Source organism: Lissotriton helveticus, chromosome 9 (assembly GCF_964261635.1).
Source record: "Lissotriton helveticus chromosome 9, aLisHel1.1, whole genome shotgun sequence".
NCBI lineage: Eukaryota > Metazoa > Chordata > Amphibia > Caudata > Salamandridae > Lissotriton > Lissotriton helveticus.
The window spans coordinates 522431322-522444095 of NC_136070.1; the positions used below are offsets into that span (position 1 = coordinate 522431322).

At 37.1% G+C, this 12774-nt stretch overlaps 1 protein-coding gene across 3 annotated transcripts in view; it reads right to left on the reverse strand.

Moving 5' to 3' along the window:
• The window catches only part of ARMH4 (armadillo like helical domain containing 4), a 607261-nt gene that overhangs the window by 218822 nt on the left and 375665 nt on the right, over nucleotides 1–12774 (reverse strand). The gene's annotated exons all lie outside the window — the stretch shown is intronic.

Sequence of the window (12774 nt, forward strand, 5' to 3'; positions counted from 1 at the left end):
ATTCACTCAAAAGCTTTGTGAATGTATTACTTGAAAAATCACCTATTGATTTATCTTGATGAATGTTAGGCTGATGATCAATAACTTTTGCAGATGCACTATGTTTAGTTTGGCTAACTAGAGCTTTGCTTGTTAAATTAACTTTGTGTAATTCTCTATTCATTTCTAACGGGATAATCACAGCTAGAACCAACCAGAGCAGAACTAAAATGAGCAGACATACCAGAGTCATCTTACAGCATCTTTTAAAAACAGAACATTTTGAAGTGTTCTCCTTAACATAAGGCATTTTTGGTTAAATTTAGCCTCAGAAATAAAAATAAATTTTAAAATTTCTAAATTTATATTTACACCCCCCTTTTAAAATATATTTTTCTTTCTCTTAAAACCCTAAACAAGATTTCTTCGACCTTATGTCATACATAAGTTTCTTTTAACTAAAAACAGTTTTTCTTCGACCTTGTGTCAACTAACAAGATTTCTTCAGCCTTTTGCCAATTTAATATTTCTGTACTTCAATCATTGTCACTAATTTCTTGGATTTCGTTTTCTTCTTCACTACTATCATATATGTCAATAACAGGTGGAATTACTAAGTAAGTCCACTCAGGAGACTTGTATTTTTGATTTGGTCTTATTATCCTCTTCCCTTTTCTTGATATCACTTCAATTTTTCTTCCAACTCCAACTTCTTTTCCAGGACTCTTTTGACTACTGATTTCTTCAACTTGTTCTATTGGCTTTTTGATCAATCTGACTCTCAATCTTCCACCAGGCCAGTAGTCTGCTTTTCTCACGTACTTCTTCTTTGGTTCAGAATTATTTGATTCTGACTTCCAAGTCCTTTTCTTTCTCTTTTCACTTTCACTTTCCACGTCACTTTCTTCAGTTTCGTAGTCTGAAATTTCAATTGACTCAGGGACTTCTCTATTCGGCAATTTCACTCCTTCAGGAACTTCACTTTGTCTTCCATCACTGGTACTCGGTAATTCGTTCTCTTCCTCTTCTTCAATTACCTCTAACTTCCCAGATTTTGGATATTTGTTCCTTACTCCAGAGCTTGTTCTCTGCCTTTCGATACTCTCCTGGTCTGAAACTTCCTTTTGTTCAGCTTCTCTGTCTTCAATGGAGACAACCGAATCCTCAGTTATCTTTCCTTTTAACAGATTCTCTTCACCTTCAGAATCTATTTCAATGATTTCTAAGTCTTTTCTTGTTACATTTCCATTCACAGGCACAGTTTCCAGATGTCGACTTTCTTGTCGATCTTCAGAATCTGGAATTATTTCACCTTCTGTTCTGTCTTCTGCCTCAGAATCAGAATCATCTGTGGTGTCACTTTCAACATCAGAACTCTCAGGAGTTGGTACTGGAATAGTATGACTAGGATGTATCCAGCGTTTCAATCCTCTGCACTTTACAGCATTAGTAGTGATCAAAATTATCTGCCTAGGTTTCTGCCATCTAGGAGCTAGACAATTCCTCCTCCGATGTACTTTCGTTCTGACCCAATCGCCAGGTCTCAGATCATGAGTCAAAACCTTTTCATTTGATTGTGCTTCAGTTCCCACCTGATTAGACACAGAAGTTACCATATCAGATAACCTTTTACAGTAATCCAAAATTGCACTGTCATTTATGCTCAACAGTTTACCTACAGGTACAAAAGCTTGCCTCATAACTCTTCCCATTAAAATTTCATGAGGACTCAAACCTGTCTTTTTATCTGGTGTACTTCTTATTGACATCAAAACAAGTGGAAGAGCATCTGTCCACTTAATTCCTGTTTCAAGACACATTTTTCCAATTCTGTTTTTGATTGTTCCATTTATTTGTTCAACTACACCTGATGCCTCTGGTCTGTATGCACAGTGTATTTTCTGCTCAATGCTCAAAGCTTCGCAAATTAATTTCATCAGTTTGTTATCAAAATGGCTTCCTCCATCACTCTCAATAGTGACTGGAAAACCGTACCTTGGGATGATTTCTCTTAGCATTAGTTTTGCTACTGTAATTGAATCACAATGTCGTGTAGGGAAAGCCTCTACCCATCTTGAGAATAAGCAAACAATTACAAGTACATATTTCAAACAATTGTGTAAGGGCATTTCAATGAAATCCATTTGTAACCTGGTAAAGGGACCACCTTCTCGACCAATTATTCCTGTCCCCACCACTGATTTTCTGTTTGGATTCATTTGTTGGCATGACAAACACCTTTGACAAAAAGATTCAGCAATAGTTCTAAACTTGGTATTGAACCATGTTTCTCTGAAAAGTCTGACCATAGAATCTCTTCCTAGATGTGCTGGACCATGATATAATCTGGCCATATCAGCAATCAAACAATTTGGTAAAACTACTCTGCCATCTTTGTAAACCCACACTCCATCTTCTTCACGTGGTCTACAATCTGATCTTAACCACAAGTCTTTTTCATCATCTTCTGCTTCGTTTTGTAAATCTCTAATCTCATGCCATGTCTCTACAACAGTTGTTAGCATTAATGAATTTGAATCAGTTTCTTTACTCCTCTCCCGATTGTAAGAATAATTTTTCCTTGCGCAGTACTTTGCTGTTTCATCTGCGAAGGCATTTCCCTTGGAAATATAATCAGTTCCTCTAGTGTGCGCTGCACATTTGACAATGGCAATTTCTTTTGGTAATTGTATTGCTTCAATTAATCTCCTAATGAAAACTGCATTTTTAATTGGTGATCCTGTTGATGTCATGTATCCTCTCTGTGACCAGAGTTGTCCATAATCATGCACAACTCCGTACCCATACTGACTATCAGTAATGATGGTAACTCTTATATCTTTTGATATTTCACATGCACGAATTAAAGCAATCAATTCAGCCACTTGTGCTGAACGAACTCCTTCAAGACATGATGCTTCTTCAACATCTACGACTGTACAAACTGAGTATGAAGCTTTCAAGACACCTCCTTCGGATCTTAAACATGACCCATCTACAAAGTAGACATAATCCGATTCAGACAAAGGTCTGTCCTTGATGTCTTTTCTTGGTTTAGTGCAGAATTCCATGACATCTAAACATTCATGTTCTGTCTCAATGTCATCAACAATTTCAGAATCAGGCAGTAATGTAGAAGGATTCAGATTCAAACATCTTGAAATCGAAACATTATCTGCTCCCAGTATGATTTTCTCATATTTTGTCAATCTGCTACTTGTTAGATGTTGAGTCTTACCTCTTGTCAATAATATTTCAACTGAATGAGGCACAAAAACTTTCACAGGAAATCCCATAATGATTCCTTCACTTTGTTCAAGGCTGATACTTGTAGCTGCAACTGCTTTTAAACAACCCGGTAATGCTTTTGCAATTGGATCAAGAACTGCAGAGAAGTATGCAATAGGTTTCTTTAAATTTCCATGTCTCTGAATTAACACAGATAATGCACATCCTTCTCTTTCACTGCAATACAGTTCAAAATCTTTCTCATAATTTGGCATGCCTAAAGCAGGAGCTTGGCATAAGCTCTTTTTCAGGTTTTCAAAAGATTCCATCTCAGCATCATTTAGAATAATTGGATCTTTTACATCTGATTTGGTCAGTCTTTGTAGTGGTTTTGCAATTACTGAAAATCCACTTATCCATTGTCGACAGTAACCTACCATTCCCAAGAACATTCTGACCTGTCTTTGTGTTCTTGGTGGTAACATTGCTTGAATCATTTTTATTCTCTCTATTGTTACTTGTCTTTTTCCCTTTGCAATTCTGTGACCAAGATATTTTACTTCTTGTTTGCAAAACTGTAGTTTTGCTGGGGACACTTTATGTCCTTCTTCTGCAAGGCGATTTAACAGAATTATTGTGTCTGTTACACAATTTTCTCTTGTCTTTGCAGCTATCAGCAAATCATCAATATACTGCACTAGCGTAGACCTACCTGGTAAATCTAGGTCTTCTAATGATCTTTTTAACAGTTCGTTAAAGATTGAAGGACTTTCTGTATAGCCCTGAGGGATTCTTGTCCATCCAAGGGTCTTACCTTGGAATCTGAAAGCAAATATTTCATAACTGTCTGGATGTAAGGGAACAGTAAAGAATGCATTGCAAAGGTCAATGACTGTATACCATTCAGCATCATGTGGAATCTGAAATAGAATTACTGCTGGATTTGGAACCACAGGACAACATGGAACGACAATTTGATTAACCTTTCTCAAATCCTGTACGATTCTAAATGTTCCATTAGACTTTTTAACTCCCATAATTGGTGAATTACAAGAGCTACTCTTCATTTCCTTTAATACACCTTGCTTGATTAATTTTTCAATTATAGGTGTAATACCTTCAATTGTTTCTGTTTTCATTTTATACTGTGGAGTGTTTGGAAATTCCATTCCTTGTTTCAATGTAATCTTTACTGGATCTACATTTTTCATCAGACCCATTTCATTTCCAGTAAAATCCCATATTTCAGATTTCACTGTTCCTTTGAGTTCTTCAGGTAGATCTTTTTCTTCAAATGCAGGAAACAATTTTGTTTCTTCTGCTTCTATCATCATCATTGTCATTCTGTATAAACCATCTTCCTCCATTGTTTGTAACTCAACTCCATCAGGAGAACAATATATTCTACAATTCATTTTACATAGGATGTCTCTGCCTAATAGATTTACTGGACTACTATTACAAACCACAAATCTGTGTTTATCTTTGTAGTTTCCAATTTCAACTGGTACTGGATCAGTTAAGTCAGTTTTAATTTGTTGATTACTTACTCCGACAACTTGGATGGTATCCCCTGAGAGAGGTAGGTTTTCAATTTCCACTGATCTAACAGTAGAACGGGTAGCACCAGTGTCCACTAGAAAAGTGATGTCTACATCATTAACTTTCCCGTTTACATAAGGACCAGACTGGTCAACCTCAAGAGTGGCTCCAACAACACACTCTTCCTCCTCTCTCGGGCACCGTCAGCAATAATCATCAGAATCGCTGTCTTGTCTTTCTGTTAATAAGAATTGTTGTGACGCATTTTGCATTTGAACCCTTTGCTGCTTTTGCTGTTTCTGTGGTTTTATTACCTGTTCACTTCCCTGAAATCCCACGTTTGGATTATATTTTTGAACTCCCCCACAATTCGGAAAAGGTGGTTGTGGTAATTGGTCTTGACGATTATTCACCTGTTGTTGTTGCTGTTGCTGTAACTGTCGCTGAATATTAAATTCGTTTAACCCCTGTTGCATCTGTAGCTGTCGCTGCAGGTCAACACCATTCTGCATCTGTGGATTCAATAAGGGATTCTTTAAGTTTTTAGGAGGATGAGGACACTCGTCCCTCCAATGTCCAATTTCGCCACAATTAAAACAAGGTAATCTTTGCTTTAACTCCTCAATCTTTGGGCTAAATTTCTTTGGGAAACTATTACTTTTAAACTTTCCTTGTATCTGGTTTGTATTTCCAGTTTGAACGAAATTAGTGTTCTTATTACCCATGCTGGCAATCTGTTGCTCAGCCACCTTTACCTGAGCCCACATGGCTTTCTCCTTCAGCTTCTTCTGTTTTACTTCTATTTCATCACTGCAATACTTTGCTTTTCTTAGAATATCATCTACAGATAGTGATTGCCATCCGACAATACTAGTTCTGATCATTTCTCCAATTTCAGGTTTTAATCCATAAACAAATCTATAGACAAAATGACTCATGTCTTTTTCATCTAATTTTTCATAACCACTGTATTGTTTAAAGATTAACAGTAGTCTTTCATAAAAGGAATGAACTGATTCTTTTGTTTCCTGCTCTGTTCTTTCTATTTTAACCCAATCAACTTCTTTGGGTGGAATTTTGTTTTTCATCCAAACAATTACTTTTTCATAGAAGTCCATTACAATTGGATTTGGGGCACCTGTTTCTTTAATTCGCTCAGGTTCTGCTTTTGGCCAACTAATCGATATTTTGCATTCTGTCCAAAGATCAGATGGAACAACAATGTCAAAAAATCCATCTAAATCAATCCACAGAACTTTTGACACTTTGATAAATCTATCAACTTGCCTGTACCACTCAACTGGTTTTTCCCTCAATTTTGGAAAATCATTTGTAAATAACAGAATGTCTTGTCTCGACCACGGGATATGAACATATCCTCCACCTGCAACTTCTCTCATTGGAAATTGTTTTGACAATTTATCCAATCTTTCATCTTCCTTCTTTTTCGTCCATTTTACTCTCCATTTATTCAGTTCTCCTAGCTTTTTGATATAGACAATCAAATCTTTAATATGAACTATTCTTCCCATTGAGTTTAAACTCTCAATGTCACTTTCTGAAAAGTCTAATCTGTAATGTTTTGCAAAATTCTTTTGTTTACTCACATCGATTTCAAGTTCTGCTGCTAGATCCTCTAGTTGATCATATTTGTTTTTCGTTTTCCACTGAATGCTTTTGCAAATGAACAGTAGTTCATCATCTCGATAGTAATTTAAACTATCTGGACCAATTGTTCCAATTATTAATTCTTCGATATTCGCTTTTAATTTGGCCACGTCAAGTTTTGGTGTGGTTACCCTGACTTCAGGACTCCCTATATCTGATACAGCACCCATTGGTGTTTTTGGAGATAAATCCTCATTAAAGGTTAAATCAGGCATTCTCGATTTAGAAGTGTTTATTTCAGATAATTCTGAATAAAATCTTTCAGCAGCCTTTTGAATTTCTGTATTTAAAGGAATAGTTAATCCAGTTTTGTTTGTTTCTCTTTGCTCAAATACGGGTTGAACAGGACCAATCGTTACTGGAACTGTGACAGCTTCCATGCCTTTTGTCATTCTTTTTATTAATTCTTCCTTTGATCTTATATATTCATTATAATCAACATCTTCAACATTTCTTGTCTCTCTTGTATAATCTTTTGGAGGTTCCCTTGCTCTTGGAGTCATTGTAAAATGTCTACCTTCATTTCGAACATTCTCAAATTCTGATCTTCTAGGAGTTTCAGTGATTTCACAATTATTTGGATAAAGTTTAGGAGCTTCACTAATTGGAGGTGCACTCGGTGAAGTTTCAGTAGAAACCACCGGAGTAGACCATGATCTAGGAGGTCTCAAAGGCTGATTAGGCTGATTCTTTCTAGCAGTTGTATATATTTCTTCCATAACTGCATCCTCAGATTCACTTTCCATAGATTTCCCTGTAGGAGTACCCGTTACCATTTCATGAATTAAATACAATCCTTCACTCATATTTCCCTGTCTCCACATTCGCAATCTATCTTCATGAGTTTCTCTTTTCCAAGATGGATTTTTAGAAGGTCTTTTAATTCCACTAGCTTCTCTTTGTAACTGACACATCTCATCTTCCCACTCAACTAAAGCTTCAAATTGAGTTGGTCTCGGTTTAGGAACAAGAGCATTCATTTTCTCTCGTAAATTTCTTAAGACTCTTACATTAAATGAACCTTCATCAGGCCAAGTTAAAACACCGTCATTTTTAGTATAACGTTTCCAATTATCGAACCATAAGACAGTATGATATCCGTATTCACCTTCCATATACGCTGCAGGTGTTTTATACTTATGAAGTAGTTTACCACCTCGCGTTTCGATTTTCTTGTCAGGTGAAAATAAATTCTTGAATTTCTGAAATAATGTTGACTTTTTCTCAACATGTTTAAAATGATAACTCATTTTTAAAGTTAAATCTAATTCACAAAATCGTTCGTAAAATATTTCCGGGATGTTCCGAAAAACAACCAATCCGTGCGCGAAACACACCAACAAGCCAATGACAGTTGAGCTACGTCACTTTTCTGCTCAACCAATAAATTTGGAGTTTTTCCGAACTACCAATCAGCTCACAGGCTGTCAGAGACTCAAGAGCCAATCAGAATACAGCTTGTGACGTAGGTCACCCAATCCCAGCGCGGCTCTGTGACGTACACAGCAGCTGCGGTTTCTCGTTTCTCACTCCTGGCGCTCACCCCTCCTTCACAAAATCTTTTCACAGCGCCATTTTAAGAACACTTTTCAGTGTAAATTAATTCTTAACGATGACTATAAAGACAACATCTGTTCGTTTCACTATTTAGGATAGTTTACATACATTCAAGTATCCACACTTCGGAATAGACGGCGCTATTCACACTAAGGATAATATTCAATTGTCAGTAGAGTAACCTTACCCCACCCTTCTAACACGTATAATTATGAACTCGCTTTGCTCTGAACCCACCGCGAAGTGAAAGTTCTAAGAGTTCCACTTGAACATAAAATACAATTCAAACTCGCACTTTCATACGGAAAATTCCCTAATTTCAAACACACATGAAATCCGTACAGGACTCTCACCTGTTTATAGAATTCATGCACCGTTAGCAAAATAACGACTTTATCCGTACAGGGCTCTCACCTGTTTATAGATATGAAGCATGTACCCGTACAGGACTCTAACCTGTTTATAGATAATCATGCACCGACGTTAATTTACCCTTCACTCAAGCTCGAATATAACTAATACTCTCATCACAGTGAGTTTTATGGAAGGCGCTTTGTCCCTATTCTCATGCTGCTTTGATTTCTTAGAAAACCCTCACTATACAAGATTCAGACCTAGCCCTATAATTGTGCTGCTCGGCGACAACACTATGGTACTCGGCGATACCTCTTGTGATACTCGGCGATATCACTACAAACAGAACAGATGGCTTGCGTGACTAATTTCTCGCCACACAATCTATACCGGTATAGCTTACAGATAGGCACGAAAAACGAACTTAACATGTGTTAGAACATCGATCCTATTTCCATACCATAACGCAACCCTTAGCAACCAACATATTATCTTGGTTACCTCTTAGCAACCATCAATTTCTGCTACCAGAGAATTGATCCAGCGGGCTATAGAAAATATATCATAAACAACGCTACCCAACTTCATAACCTATAAACAAAATTCTATACTAAATATGGACCCATTTATGAACCTGATATATTTTGGGCCTACTGAATCAGGTGGTCAGAATAAATCTTTATACACATTATCTACAAACTATATACATATTTATACATTTGCTGAAAGAATATTGTCATTAGAATAAAACCCAACCATTTAAACGACCACCATAGGCGATGTGATCTAGCTAATAGTAACCTACACTTCTGAATAACCAAGACCAGCTTGTTTGTCAAAAGTAAGATTTTATTTACTAAATTATGGTATATAATTTGGAGGTTTTATAAATGAATTTTATTAGCAATAAAGCAAGCATGATTGTAAAGAATTAAGAGAAAATACAATTTAAGCAAATGAATCAAAAATCAAAGTGAATATTTAAAGTTTAGCATTTCTAAAACCTAAGTCCCTAAATAAGCTAAATAGATAGAAATTAAAGTAAAGTTCTTTGAGGATTCTTACGTGCTCCACGCAAAGTCCAGCAGCACTTCGCCCTCATCGGAAAGTCAGAAAGCAGCAGCCAGCCCAACCCTAAGGGCATGACTTTTTATACCTTTCTACGCTAACTAAACTAGCAAAGGAAAGTTTTCAGAAATCCTCGACGTCCCATTGGCTGAGAGTGACAAGTGACATGTCACCCAATTCTCAAAAAGTTCCATAAAATCAAGTCTCATAAGGACCATTGTCTCTTCCACGTGAAGCCAGAAGCTTCCTGAGATTGCAACAAATGTATTAAGTCATTCTCGCAGCGTCCATAGACTTTCAATACAACTTCCGCGGATGCCAAGTTAAGGACTGACAAAATGTTCACTTTCGACCTTGGCCATGTCCGACAGAATGATGTCAGCTCATCAGTTTTTGCTTTGTGAATGTAGCTTCAATAAACGCTTTAATTCGGAATGGGCGTCTCGTGACTTTCTGCAGAATTATATGTCAGCTCTTTTTCTGCGGTTCAAATGACTAGGCCCAAAAGCAGGCAACTTATGATTTCTAATATAAAACAAACACAAGAAAAGTATTAATGTAAGAAATAATGTAGATTCTGTATCCACCCCAAGTTTTACTAATTAATTAACCCACCCGATTAATCAAATGTTACCTAGCCATTGCAAACAAATAAAGCAGCGTTTATATCTACCAGTCTCCGTTTTTTCATGAGACCCATATGCACCTAGAATAGTAGAAATGACATCACACAGACAAGGAAAAGCAAAACAAGCACATGCTTCTTTTAAGTTTGCAGCAGTTAGTAATGACAAAAACGAAAACAATAATTTATTTTATTATTTTGCACGAACAAAAAGATGCAACATTTATGCACGTTTATGAGCACATATGTTAGTCCCCCCACATGTAAAGTTTAATCTAAGTTGTATTAGTACAACATATCACAAATCATTAATATTATTATTCATGTTATGGAAATATGACTTTGCGAGTTTAAACAAAATTTTGTTTTCTATCTCGCTCCATCAGTAGCAATCAGCCTTTAAAGGTGGAAAGTCCATTTGCTGTAGGAAGGTGCAAAATGATACCACACACATTTCAATTATATGGCTGAGCCCAGAGAAATCTGTCTCAACGCTTGTTTGAACTGTGTCTTGTTCTTACAATTCCTTTCCTTCACCATTCATTGATGGGTTTGTTCTACATGGTGCCGAGAGCACCCGGCTACCCCCAATGCTGGTCACTTCAGGCTTCCACGTGTAAAATGATCAGTTCAGTCAGTTTTTGGTATGAGTCCTTTATTTCTGATCTTCTTAGACTGCACTAGCCCAAGACATCTTTGCAATAAGTATACTAAAATTACTTTAATGACAGAATCATAGTTTTCAGATTGACAGTGCAGCAAATTGTGTTAAATTGAATGTGATGCCTCTTGAAGAGCAGAGAATTGTGTCCTTTGTGAAATATGATGATTATGGAAGGTAAATGCTGTTAACAGGCCAGAACAACCTACCTATTTGAGAATGAAACCAAGACACTCGTTTACATAGCTGTGACAGGGACAGAAATATGTGGTGATCAGCTGAATCTATGTTAGAAATGAATATGAAACAGCTAGTCTTTGTTATTATTTAATTCCTGACTATTTGCATTTTGTAGGGTCCATCTTTTTTTAATAATATGTTTATTGACATTTTACATGTTCATCATACGGCGAGGATAACATAGCGTCTCAGTGCATTTTTTGGGCGGGTTTTCTTTAGCGCAAACTCGACCCGAAGGTATTAGAGCATTTTACATGAGCACCAGTTGCATTACAGATGGACACATTCATTTTGTTACGCACAGGGAGATAAAGTGATTTGCCAAGAATCACAGGGTGTTGAGCATCCCTGGTGCAATTCGAACCCAGTTCCACAGCTTTGAGGTCAAGCACTCTAGCGGTTAGACCACATCCTGACCATCCACACAGATCAGTCAAGTAAGTTACTCTACTTTGTCTCTGTATTCTTCTGTAGTGTGAGCCTTGATGCACTCAAAAGTAGTTATTCCTGTTCTTAGAATCTTCAGCAAACCAGTAATTATGTAAATGTTTGTTTAATAAGTATCATTCAATTCATTAAAAGTTTTCAGATTAGATTACACTCATTTTACATATTTACCACCAGTAATCATTGTATCATACTCAGAGAGCTTGAACAAACTATCACACATTAAAGTAAGTAAGGTGGGAAGGGTGGAGGGAAAGATCTCAAACAAGATAAACAGTTTACATCCAGAAAGAACTGTCCCTGGACAACACCTTCAAAAGTGCATAATTGTAATCTGTGACATGTTTTTAATATTGTATTGTTGTGAAGCTAAAAACTAGATTTAATTACAAAAGTAACTAAAATGCAAAATGTATATTAAACAAGGTAACTGAAGCGTGTTTTCCCATGTGGCTTATTTGTCATGACTAGTGGTGCACTCTCTAGCGGAGGGTCAACTAAACATTTTCGGGTGTTTTAAAAGAAGTACTTAAATATATGAAAACATAGGTGCTCCTACTGACAAGATGGCTGAAATAGCACTACACTTTTATCACCAGTTATTAGACTGCAAACCTTTCAAATACAGTTGACTGAAGCTGGTGCTGTTCTGTTCATCTGATGAAAAGCATGAGGTCGTGGAAGTATCAGAACATTTAGCTACTAGAAGTGTACAATGTCCAATAGTGCTCACTATGGAACAAAGAAGGACAAAGAAGGTTATGCCTTTACTGGGGAGATATTGGTAATTTAGTGGATTAGTGCATTGGATACCATCAGTAAGTGACTGAGCCCAGGGTTTGAGTGCAGATTATGCACTGAACCAGGAAATTATAAGCATTTCGTCATGTAGAACCTTACGACTAAGCCCAGGATATGTAATTTTTGGGGGTACTGTTAAGCACTGGTGATCATCATCATAAGATAAGCCACTGCTATAATTTCGAAATTCTCGAAATGATGGCATTACCCAGTGTTGCATAATTTCGCTCCATTCACTGCAAACGTTTACCACAACCATGAGAGCTGTTGCTCGTACCGCCTATGTTTCTTGTGCTACTTTTTTACTGTGAAATGTGTCCTCACATCAAAACTTGACACAAGGGCTAAAATACAGCTGTAAACAACGGATTTGATTTTTCACATAATTATGCATATCTTCACGTCATTTTCTCGAAAGTTCATATAATTATGCAAATGCAACTTACACATATTTTGTACACCCGATGAGTCCCATTAGGATGGCGGGCGGATCACCCCGCCAGGTCAGCGGTAGCCACCGCCGGCCTGGCGGGGTCGATCCGCCCGCCATCGGTGCCGGAATGACCCCCCGCCATATTATTATGGCTGGGGGGTCCGCGGCGGA